Raw genomic sequence first — 16,674 nt, 5'->3', positions numbered from 1 at the left:
CCACCGCGCCCAGTCAGAGATCTTGTTGAATCTTAAAAATGCAGATTCTGATTCAATAGGTCTTGAGTGGGGTCCAAGATTATGCTTTTCTAACAAACTCCCAGGTGATGCAGATGCTGCTGATCCATGGACCACATTTTAGTAGCAAGACTATAGAGAACAGAAGAAATGACAACATGCAGATACAATTGATAAAAATCCAGATTATGAGAAACTGTGACAGCCCAATTTCTTAAACAAAACAAAAGATGGAGAGAAAACCTATAGATTAAGAGACTTGAGAGACAAAACAACCAATTGCAATGTGTAGACCTTATGTAGATCCTAAATCAGTTTGTGAAAACATACTTCTTAGGACAGTGGTGGGAATGTGATATCTGATATTAGAGAATTATTGATTGGGGTGATGTGATCACAGTTTGATGGTTCTGTTTTTTAAAGTGACATTTCAAAGGGCTACACACTGTAGGATGTTCTATTTTTAACGACATTTTGAAAAATATAAAACTATAGGAACAGAAAACAGATGTGTAGTTGCATGGAGGTTGGGCGGAATTCACTGCAAAGGGATATAGGGGAATTTGGGGAGGGGACAGAACTGTTCTATATCCTGATTGTGATGGTTTTATGACCGAATAAGCTTATAAAACCTCAAAATTAGCCTAAAAAGAGCAACTTGCAACATGTAAATTATACCTCAATAATAAACTTGAGCAAAGCCAAAAAGACACAAAAAAGGAAGGTTGTTGTTTAGAGACACATACTGAAATATTTACCCATAAAGTATATGATCTAGGATTTGCTTTGAAATAAAGGAGGAGAGTGTCACTATGGGGGTGTAGACGGAGCAACATTGGCCTCAAATGGATAATTGTGAAAAATGGGTGGTAAACACATTAAACTAATCTCTCTACCTGTACCTGTTTTAAAATTTTCATAATAAAAGAGTTTTATTTTGGCCGGGCATTGGGCTCACGCCTGTAATCCCAACACTTTGGGAGGCCGAGGCGGGCAGATCACCTGAGGTTGGAAGTTTGAGACCAGCCTGACCAACAGGGAGAAACCCGTTTCTACTAAAAATACAAAAATTAGCTGGGTGTGGGGGCACAAGACTGTAATCCCAGCTACTCGGGAGGCTGAGGCAGGAGAATCACTTGAACCCGGGAGGCGGAGGTTGCAGTGGGCCAAGATTGCACCACTGCACTCTAGCCTGGGCAAGAAGAGCAAAATTGTATCTCAAAAAAAAAAAAAAAAGAGAGAGAGAGATTTTTTTTTTTTTTTTAAACCAAAGAGGCAAAGGGCTTCATGTGGCTTCACAAGCACCACAAGCACCAACATAGCCGAGAACTGCAAGAACACAAGTTGGTGAGGGAGGGTGAGGGCTCACACCTGTAATCCAAGCACTTTGGGAGGCTGAGGTGGGTGGATCACTTGACATCAGGAGTTCAAGACCAGCCTGGCCAACATGGTGAAATCCCGTCTCTACTAAAAATACAAAAATTAGTCACACGTGGTGGCATGCACCTGGAATCCCAGCGACTCAGGAGGCTGAGGCAGGAGAATGCTTGAACCTGCGAGGCAGAGGTTGCAGTGAGCTGAGATCACACCACTGCACTTCAGCCTGGGCAACAGAGCAAGACTCTGTCTCAAAAAAATAAAGCAGTTCTGGTCCAGCCTGTGGTTATTACCTTTCCTCTTCATTCCAGAGAGCATAGGACTGGCAATGGAGGCTACACCTGTGAAGGAGCAAATCGCAAACAGCCTCTCCAAGAGGGCCCCCACCCTCTCTCTTCATGAGATGGTCCTTGTACCCAGTGAAACTTTGGTAAATAAGCTGATTATCAGCTGTCTGGGTGGGGTCCAGGTGATACTGTGGCCACAGACTCTCTGGAACCAGGAAGATAGAAAGGTAGATACTGGTCAGTGTTATGCTCTACAATCCAAGGGGCCTCTTGGGGCCGGGCTGTGAGGGAGTGGGCAGTGGCACATCAGAGACTACCTGTCACACCTGCTGGAAGGGCTGCATCACAATGGCCTGTAGATTTCATCCTTCCCTCACTCTGCCTGTGTTCAGCCTTTCAAAAACCAAAAAAACACTCTGGGAAAATGGAGGTGGTGTCAAAGAAGGAAATGAAGAGGGAGGAGGCCAGATTGGGGTAAAGCGTGATATGGGGCAGATGACATTTACATGACAGAAAAAAAAAAAAGGTACAGAGATTGGGCAGGAACTTGAAGACAGGTTATGGGATGCTCCTTTCCTTAAGAGAATCTTGAGCAAATGTAAGCCTAAAGAAAAGGAGCTTGAGTAGAAATATTCAAAATGCAAAAAGAAAAAAGGGTAATTTATTGCAGTATAATCTAGTGTTAAAAAATATATATATATATAAAAGGGTAATTAATTAAACTAAATCCTGAAGAAGATGAGAAGAGATAGAATTAAAAATTCAAGATCTTTCCATTTGCCTGAAGACAAGGGATGGCATGGAGTAGCCAAGTATTGTTGTGTCTCTCCTGGCATCCCTTCTTTTTCCAAGACCTTCTGCTCCCTCTTATTCAATGAAGACTGCCCACCTTCCACCTCCCACCTTCCCCCAACCCCCAACTCCATGCAGATGGCTACCATAAGAACAACCATGGTATACACTGTGACCTGACTCTGTGGCTAACATTCATTGGTCCAGGAGTGAGTGGTGATCTAAGCTGGCTAATCAGAATGCATTTGTGGGAATTTCAAATCAGAATTGAGCTCTTCCAGTTCCACATGGTTGACTGACGAAATGGAGATATAAACCTGGGCACTATTGGTGGCCTGTTCCACCAGATGGCTGGGCAAGCAGAAATAGTTAACAGTAGAGAGAATAATGATGCTGCCCCAAATAAGGCTGTATAGAAAGAGCTAGTAAGGAGTCCCTGGCTCCAGCTATATGCCCAGGATCCAGCCACAAACAGTTTCCCAAGATACCCCAGAAACTTTATAGTAAAGTCACATTTTTGTTTAAGCTAGTTGGAGTTGGGTTTATGCCACTTAAAATTAAATGTCCTAACAGAACCCTATGCTAAGAAAGAGGGGAATGTACAGAGTAGATATGAATACCTTGACACGTTTTGAGGATGAGAGAAGATAAAGCAGTTCATATTTCTGAAAGAAGTGGGAGAAAACATTGTCTACTGAAAAGGAGGGGGTAAAGTATGTCAGGGCCTTAAAGGCAGTGGAAAAGATTAGGACCAGTGAGCTCACCCTTTATTCTCTAATCATAACAGATAAAGGTAAGGATCTGAAATGTAGTATATTCAGTAGGAGGCAGTCATTGCCAGGAAAGTTGCAGACCAGCCACCAAGAAGCCATGAAAAAGATATTTAATCTTTCTCATTAACAATGCAGTGGCCGGGCACGGTGGCTCACGCCTGTAATCTCAGCACTTTGGGAGGCCGACGTGGGCAGATCATGAGGTCAGGAGATTGAGACCATCCTGGCTAACACAGTAAAACTCCACCTCTACTAAAAATAGAAAAAATTAGCCAGGCATGGTGGCAGGCACCTGTAGTCCCAGCTACTCGGGAGGCTGAGGCAGGAGAAGGGTGTGAACCCAGGAGGTGGAGCTTGCAGTGAGCCGAGACTGCGCCACTGCACTCCAGCCTGGGCAACAGAGTGAGACTCTGTCTCCAAAAAAAAAAAAAAAAAAGCAGCTTGGGAAACAAATGATACAGTAGTTAGGAGACACTTGACCCTCCTCTGAAGTGAAAAAATTCAAAGAAATTTCACCCTAGAAATATTTGATGGTTCTCAAAATGAACATACCACAAGCACTTAGATCTGTCATCACATACAAAAAGTTAGTGTATTTTAGGACAAGCATTTCAAATGAACCTTTCACAGGATTAGTGACATTTTTAGAAAATAATATGTGTAGCCAGGTGCAGTGGCTCACGCCTGTAATCCTAGCACTTTGGGAGGCCGAGGCAGGCGGATTACCTGAGGTCAAGAGTTCGAGACCAGCCTGGCCAACGTGATGAAACCCTGTCTCTACTAAAAATACAAAAATTAGCTGGGCATAGTGGTGTGTGCCTGTAATCCCAGCTACTAAGGAGGCTAAAGCAGGAAAATCACTTGAACCCAGGAGATGGAGGTTGCAGTGAGCTGAGATTGTGCCATTGCACTCCAGCCTGGGTGACAAAAGCAAGATTCCTTAAGAAAGAAAGAAAAAGAAAGAAAAAGAAGGAAGGAAGGAAGGAAGGAAGGAGGGAGGGAGGGAGGGAGGGAGGGAGGGAGGGAGGGAAGGAAGGGAGAAAGAGGGAGGGAGCGAGGGAGTCTAAATAATACGTCATCTCCTTGCATACTTCAACTAACTACAAATGAATCATAAATTTTTAGTGTCCACCTTTCCAGCCAGTCAATGAGGAACAGGAAGAGGATGGGGCCCCAGTATCTCTGAGCCACACAGCTCCCCCTGCCATCTTGGTGGTGCTCCTGGGTTCTGTGTGGTTTCCTACCAGAAGATGAACTCAACCAGATTAAATCCCACACTCAACTTCCACCTGTGGACCGGCTGAAACTCCAGGGCCAATTGTTGCCAGAATTGTTATCTGTGCTTGTCAGGCCCAGAAGGGTCTTCCTCCAGCCTCTAGGTAGATATGGCCTTAGTTCTCCTAAGGGAATCAGTCCATTTGCATGATCCGGGTGTCTATAATGTTGTCATTTTGAAAATGCTGTATTAAGGGAATCACATGGAACGTAATCTTGCAAATGTTTTTTTTTTTTTCCACTAAGCATAATTCTATGGATATTTATTCAGGTCACTGCATATATCAATAGCTCTTGCTGTGTATTGCTAAGTAGTATTCCACGGTATGGATATACCAATTTGTTTAACCATCATCACCCATTAAAGGACATCTGGGTTTTTTTTCCTTTTCTCACATTTTGCTATTACAGATAGTAGCTGATATCAACATTCATTATAGGTTTTGGTGTAAATACAAGTCATCATTTCCCTAAGGTAAATGTCCAGGTATGAAATTGCTGGGTCTTATGGTAATTCCATGTTTATTGTTTTAGGATACTGACAAACTGTTTTCCAGAGTGAGAATCCTATTTTACATTCCCATCAGCAACATATGATTTCCTAGTTTATCCACATCCCCACATTTGGTGTTGTCACTGTTTTTTATCTCAGCCATTCTGATAGTTGTGTAATATCTCATTATGGTTTTAATATACATTTCCCCAATAGCTAATGATGTTGAATATCTTTGCATATGCTTAGTAGCCTTCTGCATAACTCCTTCAGTGAAAATCTCTGCATATCTTTTGCTCATGTTCTAATTGCATTGCTTGTTTTATTTTGGCTTCATTTATTCCTTCTGTAGCACTTTCTTTATTTACATATGAGTTTCTGACCTATATAATTTTCCTTCTCTCTGAAGAACTTCTTTGAACATCTCTTGCAAGGCAGGTATACTCCATTTTTTAACGCATAGGAAATTTTCATTACTCCTTCACTTTTTTTTTTTTTTTTTTTTGAGACGGAGTCTTGCTCTGTCACCCAGGCTGGAGTGCAGTGGCACAATCTTGGTTCACTGCAAGCTCTGCCTCCCAGGTTCACACCATTCTCCTGCCTCAGCCTCCCGAGTAGCTGGGACTACAGGCACCCGCCACCATGCCCGACCATTTTTTTGTATTTTTGTTTTTTAGTAGAGACGGGGTTTCACCTTGTTAGCCAGGATGGTCTCGATCTCCTGACCTCGTGATCCACCCACCTCAGCCTCCCAAAGTGCTGGGATTACGTGGGATTACAGGTGTGAGCTACTGCACCGGCTTTTTTTTTTTTTTTTTTTTTTTTTTTTTTTTTTTGAGACAGGGTCTCACTCTGCCACCCAGGCTGGAGTGCAATGGTGAGATCTCAGCTCACTGCAAACTCCGCCTCCCCACTTCAAGGGATTCATCTGTCTCAACCTCCCGAGTAGCTGGGAGTACAGGCGCACCGTCACGCCAGGCTAAGTTTTATATTTTTACTACAGACAGGGTTTCACCATATTGACCAGGCTGGTCTCAAACTCCTGACCTCAGGTGATTCACTCACCACAGCCTCCAAAAGTGTTGGGATTACAGGTGTGAGCCACCGTGCCCGGCCTATTGCTCCTACACTTTTAAAAGGATAATTTTGCTAGGCACAGAATTCTAGGTTCGTAGGTTTTTCTTTCAACAATTTAAATATTTTAGAATATTCTTTTCTTGCTTGCATACTTTCTGAAGAAAAGTTTGATATAATTCTTACCAAGTAAGGTTACTGTTGAGTTTTATGAGTTTTTCTGTATATTCTAGATACTAGCCCTTTGTCAGCTATGTGCTTTGCAAATAATTTCTCCCACTCTGTAGTTTGTCTTTGTATTCTCTTAACAGGATCTTTTAAGAGTAAAAGTTGACTGGGCATGGTAGTTCACACTTGTAATTCCAGCACCTTGGGAGGTTGAGGCAGGAGGATTGTTTGCATCCAGGAATTTGTGACCAGCCTGGGCAATGTAGTGAGACTCCGCACCTATGGAAAAAAAATCAGCTGGATGTGGTGGTGCGCATCAGTAGTCCTAGCTACTCAGGAGGCTGAAGTGGGAGGATCACTTGAACCTGGGAGGTCAAGGCTGCAGTGAGCCATGATCCTACCACTGTATTCAGCCTGGATGACAGGGTGAAACCCTGTATCCAAAAAAAAGAAAAAATATTATTAATTTTGATGAAGTCCAATTTACCAGTTTCTCCTTTTTTTTATGACTCAAGTTTTGGCCAATGTGGTGAAACCTGGTCTCTACTAAAAATACAAAAATTATCCAGGCATGGTGGTGGGTGCCTGTATTCCCAGCTACCCGGGAGGCCGAGGCAGGAGAATCACTTGAACCCAGGAGGCGGAGGTTGCAGTGAGCTGAGATCGTGCTACTGCACCCCAGCCTGGGTGACAGAGTGAAATTCTATCTCGGAAAAAAAAAAAAAAAAAAAAGAAAGTTTTATAGTTTTACATTTTACAGCTAAGTGTATAATCCATTTTGATTTAATTTTTGCATAATGTGTGACACTTAGGTCAAGGTTTTTTTTTTGTTTTTTTTTTTTGTCTATGGCTGTCTCATTGCTTCAGCATCATTTGTTGAAAGATTATCTTTCCTCCATTGAACTGTTTTTCCAACTTTGTCAAAAATCAGGTGGGCATATTTGTGAGGATCTACTTCTGGGTTCTCTATCATGTCTCATATATCCATGTATCTGTCCCACTTACCAGTAACATATAGTCTTGATTACTGCAGCTATAATAAGTCTTAAAATCAGGTTGACTGCTCTCACTTCATTCTTTTTTTTTTTTTTTGAGACAGAGTCTCGCTCTGCCGCCCAGGCTGGAGTGCAGTGGCGCCATCTAGGCTCACTGCAAGCTCTGCCTCCCGGGTTCACGACATTCTCCTGCCTCAGCCTCCTGAGTAGCTGGGACTACGGGTGCCCGCCACCACACCCGGCTAATTTTTTGTATTTATAGTAGAGATGAGATTTCACCATGTTAGCCAGGATGGTCTCGATCTCCTGACCTTGTGATCCGCCCACCTTGGCCTACCAAAGTGCTGGGATTACAGGCGTGAGCCACTGCACCCGGCCCTTTTTAAACATTGTTTTTAGCTATTTTAGTTCCTTTGCCTTTCCATATACATTTTAGAATAATCTTGTCTACATCCATAAAGAATTTTCCTGAGATTTTGATGGGAATTGCATTAAACATATATATCAGTTTGAAAAGAAACGGTATCTTTACTGTGTTGAAACTTCCACCCCATGAGTACAGTTTGTCTCTTCATTAATTTAGATCTTTTGATGTCTTTCATTAACACTGTGTACTTTTCATCATTTAAATAATGTACGTTTTATTAGATTTCATTTCCTTGATTGTATTGCATTTTTAATTAGTGATCACATGTTCATAGCTAGTACATACAAATATGATTGATTTTCGTATTTTAGCTTGTATTTTGTAATCTTCCTGAACTCACTTGTTACTTATAAGAATTTGTAGATTCCTTGGAATATCCTTAGTAGATAATCATGAGTGGTGACAAAAGACATCTTCACCTTGTTCCTGAGCTTAGGTGGAAAGCATTCAATCTTTTATCACTAAGTATAATATCAACTATGGGATTTTTTGCAGATACTCCTCTTCAAGTTGAGGATTTTTTTTCTTTTCCTGTTTCCTGAAAGTTTTTATCATGAGTGGATATTGAATTCTGTGAAATGCTTTTTTTACATTTAGTGATATGATTTTTATTCTTTACTATGTTCATATGGCAGATTACATTGATTGAGATTTTAATATTAAAAAAGCCTTGCATCCCTGGAATAAAACCCACGTTGGTCACGGCATATAATTCTTTATATATATTGCTGAATTATATATGCTAATGTTTTGTTAAAGATTTCTGTGTCTATATTTATGAAGCATATTAGCTTACAGTTTTCTTTTTTGTACTGTTTTTGTCTGGCTTTGACATCAAGATAATACTAGCTTCATAAAATTAGTTTTGTGTGTTCACTGAGTGTTCCTTCCTCTTCTATTTGCTGAAAGAGAGTGTATGGAATTGCTCTTAATTCCTCTTCAAATATTTGGTAGAATTATCCTGGAAAATCATCTGGGCCTGAAGATTTCTGACAGCTTTTAACTTATGAATTAAATTTCCTTAATAGTTATAAGGCTATTCAAATTACTTATTTTATATTGGGTGAGGTTGTGGTCATTTGCAGTTTTCAAGGAATTCATCCATTTCCATAGCTATATACCCATCTACACACATCATTTACCTGCGTAGAGTTAGTAGTGTTCCTTTACAATCCCTTTGATGTCTGCAGGATCCGTAATGGCATTCTGTTTCATTTTTGATACTGACAATTTGTGTCTTTTTATCAGTCTTGCTAGATGTTTGTGAATTTTATTGATCTTTTCAAAGAATCAGCTCTTTATTTTATTGATTTTTTTCTATATTTTCCATTCCATTCTACTGTGCTTTTAACCTTATTATCTCCTTCCATCTTCTTGGTTTTGGTTGATTTTACTCTTCTTTTTCTAGGTTCTTGAGGTGGGAGGTTAGCTTATTGATTTGAGGTTTTTTCCTCTTCTCTAATATATACATTTAGTATTGTAAGTTTCCCTTTCAGTGGTGCTTTAGCTGCGACCCACAAATTTTGATTTTATTTTTATTTTCATTCAGTTCAATTGATTTTTAAATGTCCTTTGCAACTTCTTCTTTGATGCACAGATTATGTACAAGTATGTGGTTTAGTTTTCAAGTGTTTGTTGATTTTTGTTTTCTTTTAACTTTTATTTTGGGTTCAAGAATACATCTGCATGTTTGTTACATAGGTAAACTTGTGTCATGGGAGTTTGTTGTACAGATTATTTCATCACCCAGGTATTAAGACTCGTACTCATTAGTTTTCCTGATCCTCTCTCTCCTTCCAACCTCCACTTTCCAATTGACCCCCAGTGTGTGTTGTTCCCCTCTTATGTTTCCATATGTTCTCATCGTTCAGCTACCACTTATAAGTGAGAACATGCGGTATTTAGTTTTCTGTTTCTGTGTTCGTTGGATAAGGATATTCATATTCCAGCTCCATTCATATTCCTGCAAAAGACATGATCTCATTGTTTTTTTATGACTGCATAGTATTCCATGGAGTATACGTACTACATTTTCTTTATCCAGCTACCATTGATGGGGGTTTAGGTTGATTCACTGTCTTTGCTATTGTGAATAGTGCTGCAATGAACATATGTGTGCATGTATCTTTATGATAGAATGATTTATATTCCTTTGGGTACACACCCAATAATGGGATTGCTGGGTTGAATGGTAGTTCTGTTTTTAAGTCTTTGAGGAATCGCCACACTGTTTTCTACAATGGTTGAACTAATTTACACCCCCCACCAACAGTATATAAGCGTTCCTTTTCCTGTGCAACTTTGCCAGTAACTTTTATCATTTTTTCACTTTTTAATAATAGCCATTCTGACTGGTGTGAGATGGTATCTCATTGTGATTTGGATTTCTCTAATGATCAGTGATATTAAGCTTTTTTCTCATATGCTTGTTGGCTGTGTGTATGTCTTCTTTTGAGAAGTGTTAAAGTTCTTTGCCCACTTTTTAATGAGGTTTTTTTTCTTGTAAAATTTAAGTTCTTTATAGATGCTGGATATTAGACCTTTGTCAGATGCATTGCTTGCAAAAATTTTCTCCCATTCTGTAGGTTGTTTACTCTGTTGATAGTTTCTCATACTGTGCAAAAGCTCTTTAGTTTAATTAAATCCCATTTGTCAATATTTGCTTTTGTTGTGATTCCTTTTGGCATCATTGTCGTGAAATTTTTGCCCATTCCTATGTCCAGAATGGTATTCCCTAGGTTGTCTTTCAGGATTTTTATAGTTTTGGGTTTTACATTTAAGTCTTTAATCCATGTTGAGTTGATTTTTATATACGGTGTAAGGAAGGGGTCCAGTTTCAATTATCAGCATATGGCTAGCCAGCTATCTCAGCACCATTTATTGAACATGGTGTCCTTTCCCCACTGATTGTTTTTGTCAGGTTTGTCAAAGATCAGATGGTTGTGGGTGTGCAGCCTTATTTTTGTGTTCTCTATTCTGTTCCACTGGTCTATGTGTCTGTTTTCGTACCAATAGTACCAGGCTCTTTTGGTTACTGTAGCCCTGTAACATAGTGTGAAGTCGGGTAGCGTGATGGCTCATATTGGCATCTACTGATTGTCTTTTTTCACTTAGGTTTTTTTGTTTTGTTTTGCTTGTGAGACGGAGTCTCGCTCTGCCACCAGGCTGGAATGCAGTGGCATGATCTTGGCTCACTGCAACCTCTGACTCCCTGGTTCAAGCAATTCTCCTGCCTCAGCCTCCCAAGTAGCTGGGATTACAGGCACGCGCCACCACGCCCAGCTAATTTTTGTATTTTTAGTAGAGATGGGGTTTCACCATGTTAGCCAGGATGGTCTTGATCTCCTGACCTCGTGATCCGCCTGCCTCATCCTCCCAAAGTGCTGGGATTACAGGTGTAAGCCACTGCGCTCGGCCTTTTTTTCACTTAGTTTGAGACCTTCTTGGATATTGGCATGACAAGTGATTTTTAATTGAAGCCTAAACATTTATTTATTGTTATGCAACTCCAGATCTTATTTAAACCTTCTATTTTACCTGGCTTTCTCTGACACCACTCTGCTAGGGGCAAAATGGGGCATCACCTCATTACTGCCCAGTGCAGATAGACATCCAAGTTGCCTACTGACATCTGAGAGAAGACTGCTCTTTACCAATGGGTGGGAATAAAAGTCCAGGGTTCAGGCTAGGCACGGTGACTCAAGTCTGTAATCCTAGCACTTTCGGAGGCTGAGGCGGGCAGGTCACCTGAGGTCAGGAGTTCAAGACCAGCCTGGTCAATATGGTGAAACCTCATCTCTACTAAAAATACAAAAATTAGCCAGGCAAGGTGCCACACATCTGTAATTCCAGCTACTCGGGAGGCTGAGGCAGGAGAATCACTTGAACCCAGGAGGTAGAGGTTGCAGTGAGCCAAGATCATACCACTGCACTCCAGCCAACAGAGCAAGGCTCCGTCTCAAAAAAAAAAAAAAAAAAAACAAGTCCAGGGTCTCCCTGTTGTCTCCACTGACCTCAAAGGGCAGGAAGAGGCTCATTACTGGCAATCTGGGATAAAATTCCAGTTCCCTACTTTGTTTTCTCTGATGCCACCCTGGTGGGATTGAGATACCTTGTTAGGGTCTCATAAGAATGGAAGTGTAGGTTCCCACTTAGCCTTTGCTTCTTGTAGTTGGGGTTGGGGACCATAGTTTTTTCTGTGGTGTTTGGCTGGAGTAGATTGTTATTGTCTAAAAGTTTTCCATCTGGGTAGGCTGCCCCTTTCCTGGTCCTTTGATTAGAGAAAGCAGGCTTTGTTGGGGATGTTGTAGTCTAGGCCTGCTGGCACTTGTGTTAATGGATTCTTCAGTTCCAAGTCCTCTTGGTACCTTTTAGATGATTGTTTTATATGTTAATATAATGCCTAGGTTTTTTAGTTGTAACATTTTAGCAGGAATGTGTGCCCCTCCAAATCTCATGTTGAAATGTGATCCCCAGTGTTGGAGGTGGGGCTTAGCTGGAGGTGTTTAGGTTATGGAGGCAGATCCCTCATGAAAGCTTGGTGTCCTCCTCACAATAATGAGTTCTCACTTTATTATTTGACATGGCAACTATTAGTTGACATGAAAGCTAGTTACTTATTTATTATTTATTTATTATTATTATTATTTATCAAGATGGGGTCTTGCTCTGTTGCCCAGGCTGGAGTGCAGTGGCTGATCTCAGCTCACTGCAACCTCCACCTCCTGGGTTCAAGTGATTCTCCCACCTTAATCTCCTGAGTAGCTGGGACTATAGGTGGATGACACCACATCCTGCTAATTTTTGTACTTCTAGTAGAGATGGCTTTCACCATGTTGGCCGAGCTGATCTCGAATTCCTGACCTCAAGTGATCCACCAGCCTCAGCCTCCCAAAGTGCTGGGATTACAGGGGTGAGCCATGGCTCCCAGCCGAGAGCTGGTTGTTTAAAATAGCATGCATCTCGCTTGTTCCTTCTCTCACCATGTGATACATCCACTCCCTCTTTATCTCCTCCAATGAGTAAAAGCTTCCTGAGGCCTCACTAGAAGCACACGCTGGCACCAGGCTTCTTGTACAGCCTGCAGAACTGTGAGCCAAATAAACCTTTTTTCTTTATAAATTACCCAGCCTCAGGTACTCCTTTATAGCGACACAAAATGGACTAATACAAGGAAGAACAAGAAAAGTATGTCTATTATATATTGTTGGAAGCATAATTCTACAGCAGACTTTTAGAGAAAGCTAATAGTCTCTCCAACACCAAGAAACTACATGAGATGCAGACAGAAAAGAGGAGCAAGGACTGTCCAGGAGACTCCCATGTCAAGAGGAAAGAGGAAGAGGAACTAGCAGGAAGATTGAGACGGTACAGCTAGTGAGATAGGAGGAAAAGCAAAAGAATGCAAGATACATAGTAAATGACTTTTTAAAGAATAGTTTCAGTGGGACAGAATTCTAACTAGAAGAGATTTAAGAAATAACCAGAACAAAGAGAAAGAAATGAGTTACCAAAGACTATATATTATGTGATTCCATTTACATGAAATGTCCAGAATGGACCAACCTTTTTTCTTTCTTTTTTTTTTTTTGACATGTAGTCTCACTTTGTTGCCTAGGCTGGAGTGCAGTGGTGCGATCTTGGCTCACCACAACCTCCACCTCCCGGGTTCAAGCAATTCTCCTGCCTCAGCCTCCCAAGTAACTGGGACTACAGGTGCACGCCACCATGCCCAGCTAAGTTTTGCATTATTAGTAGAGACAGGGTTTCACTATGTTGGCCAGGCTGATCTTGAACTCCTGACCTCGTGATCCATCCACCTCGGCCTCCCAAAGTGCTGAGATTACAGGCGTGAGCCACTGCACCCGGCCTCAGAATGGGCCAACCTGTAGAGGTAGAATTAGTGGTTACTTAGGGCTGGGATTGGGCAGATGAGTTGGAGTGGGGAGAGGGGTTGTTGAGGAAATAGAGATGGAAAGTGACTACTAATGGACACAGGGTTTCTTTATGGGGTGATGAAAATATTCTAAAGTTAGATTGTAGTGATAGTTGCACAACTCTGAGATATTATTTTACAACATTGAATTTTACACTCTAAGTAGGTGAATTGTATGGTATGTGAATTATATTTTAATACAATTATGAAGGAAAGAAGGAAGGGACATATTGGGGAAAATGTGGAATTTTTATGCAGGGCTAATCTGTCTTACATACAGAGTGCTAACAATCCAATAGAAAAAAAATGGGTAAAAAACAGAAACAGAAAAATATATGACAAGATGCTTAATTCACAATAATAAAACTATAAACTAAATTATACTGAAATAATAGGCATTTCCTCTGACTGACAAAATTCCAAAGTTTGGCAGCACTTAGCAGACTTTAGGATATCAGGCACTCTCATACATTGTTAGTAAGGGTATAAATTGGAACAATCCTATGGAGAGAAATGTAGCAGTATTTATCAAAATTACAAACGCAGGCTGGGCACGGTGGCTCACGCCTGTAATCCCAACACTTTGCGAGGCTGAGGCAGGCAGGTCACTTGAGGTCAGGAGTTTGAGACCAGCCTGGCCAACATGGTGAAACTCCGTCTCTACTAAAAATACAAAATCAGCAGGGTGTGGTGGCAGGTGCCTGTAATCCTAGCTACTTGGGAGGCAGAGGTTGCAGTGAGCCAAGATCACGCCACTGCAGTCCAGCCTGGGCGACACAGTGAGACTCCATAAAAAAAAAAAATAGAAAATAGTCCAGCATATTTTTAGGCTGATGGAGGATGATACAGACATTTAGATTATTTCCGCCTTTTACTGTATTACAGTGCCTTTTAAATACCTCTGTTATATCTCTTTATCTGTTTGTATGTTTCTTTTTCCATTAGATAAAAAAAATTCCTTGGAAGCAAAGGCCATCACTCCTCATCTCTGTATCTCCTGCTGCTAGCCTAGTGCTGACATAAAGCAGTGTTCAGCATATATTTGTTCAAGGATGTTGTTGAGGGCTCTCCCCAAGACTTGTCCACCATTTGAATGAATCCCGAACACCTCAGCACCAACTTCAGGATTCCGTCCTGCAGCAAGGTTCACTTGTGTTGGGATTCTCAGGAAAAACTCCCAGAAGCAGCATGACTGAAACCAGGCAGATGGCACTGCTCAAAGTGAGAACCACCTGAGCAAAGTCAGAGATGCTGGCATAATGACGATGATGAGGATGGTGGTGGTGGTGATGATGAGGATAGTTAACATTTATTGAGAGTCTACTATGTACCAAGAACTGTTTAACTTTTATCATGTATTAGTTAATTCCTGACAAGAAGTCTATGAATAAGGTATCATCTTCATCTTACAGATGGGGAAACTAAGACAGGAATAAGTTGCCCAACATCACATAACTACGAAGAAATAAAATACATGAGACCAAAAGAATGTATATAGTGCCTTGATACAGAGACTTGATCTCACACAAAAAAATAGGTTTACTCTTGCACTTTTTCTGACCTCCCCTCTTCTTCCTATCTACCAAGTCTTTAATAAATATATGCCAGATTTTGTTTTCTGCAACTTTGCAAAAATATTCCTTCGTCCCTGACCCCAAGGGGTGAGAAATCTATTGTAATTCTTGCTACTAGATATAGCTGCAGACATAATGCCAAGAAATTTTCCTAGATTCAGTTCTTTGATTTAACTTCCTTTCCCAAACACAGCTTGGCATGTTCAAAATTAGTTTCTTCCTTACCAGTAGGAATTGTCCTTGAAATTTAGTTTTTTTGTGTCTAAAATGACCTTTTTTTTCTTCCTGTTTCCTTGATTTGGGCCAGAAAGGAGACAGCTTACTAAAATGCATGAACTTACTTCCTCCCATACTACTCTTAGTTTCTGTATTTCTACCTCCCTTTGGAAAATATTCCTGTTCCCCGAAACACTTGAAAGAAAAACTCATATAATTACCAGTGAGTTAGCAGTAAATTTACCTATACTGATTGCTCTTAGGATAACTCTATTTTTATTTTTTGAGACAGGGTCTAGCTGTGTGGCCCAGGCTGGAGTGTAGTGGTGTGATCATGACTCACTGCAGTCTCAACCTCCTGGGCTCACACGATCCTCCCACCTCAGCCTTTCCAGAAGCTGGGACCCAAGCAGCTGAGGCGATAAGTGAGCACCATCATGCCTGGCTAATTTAAAAAAAAAAATTTTTCTGCAGAGACAAGGTCTCACTATGTTGCCTAGACTGGTCTTGAACTCCTGGCCTCAAGCAATCCTCCCACATCAGCCTCCCAAAGTGCTGGGATTACAGGCATGAGCCACGGTAACCGGCATGGGATCACTAATTTAATGCTATTGAATACAGAGAGGTAATTCTGTTTAGTCAGTATCTTCGTGGCTGAAAGACTCCACCTTCAGGCCCTGTTACAGGCTGAACTGTGTCCCCCTAAAAATGCATATGGTGAAGTCCTAACCCTCAGAACCTCAGAATGTGACTGTATTTGGAGACAGGGTTTTTAAAGAAGTAATTAAGTTAAAATGAGGTCATCAGGGTGGGTGCTAATCCAATGACTGGTGTCCTTATAAGAAGAGATTAGGACAGACACAGAGGAAAGACACAGAGAGCAGATGGCAGCCTATAAACCAAGGGGAGAACCTCAGAAGAAAGCAATCCTGCTGACATCTTGATCTCAGACTTCTGGCCTCCAGAATTGTAAGAAAATTAATTTCTGGCCGGGCGAGGGGGCTCATGTCTGTAATCCCAGCACTTTGGGAGGCCAAGGGGGTGCAGATCACTTGAGGTCAGGAGTTCAAGAGCAGCCTGGCCAACATGGTGAAGGTGAAACCCCGTCTCCACTAAAAAAATATAAAAATTAGATGGGCATGGTGGCACCTGCCTGTAGTCCCAGCTACTTGGGATGCTGAAGCAGGAGAATTGCTTAAGCCCAGGAGGCAGAGGATGCAGTGAGCCGAGACTGTGCCAATGCATTCCAGTCTGGGTGACAGAGTGAGAC

General features: G+C 41.3%; 1 protein-coding gene and 1 long non-coding RNA gene across 2 annotated transcripts in view; one reads left to right on the top strand and one right to left on the bottom strand.

Moving 5' to 3' along the window:
* Positions 1-16,674, bottom strand: part of LOC105489057 (alkaline ceramidase 2) — a 77,554-nt gene that overhangs the window by 52,541 nt on the left and 8,339 nt on the right. The window lies entirely within an intron of this gene.
* Positions 1,697-14,695, top strand: LOC105489058 (uncharacterized). Its single transcript, XR_011612626.1, has 3 exons — positions 1,697-2,208; positions 4,373-4,626; positions 14,560-14,695. It is a non-coding gene; the product is annotated as an uncharacterized lncRNA (long non-coding RNA).

This window comes from Macaca nemestrina, chromosome 14, assembly GCF_043159975.1.
Source record: "Macaca nemestrina isolate mMacNem1 chromosome 14, mMacNem.hap1, whole genome shotgun sequence".
NCBI classification, from domain to species: domain Eukaryota; kingdom Metazoa; phylum Chordata; class Mammalia; order Primates; family Cercopithecidae; genus Macaca; species Macaca nemestrina.
This window is presented reverse-complemented; position numbering and strand designations above follow the sequence as displayed.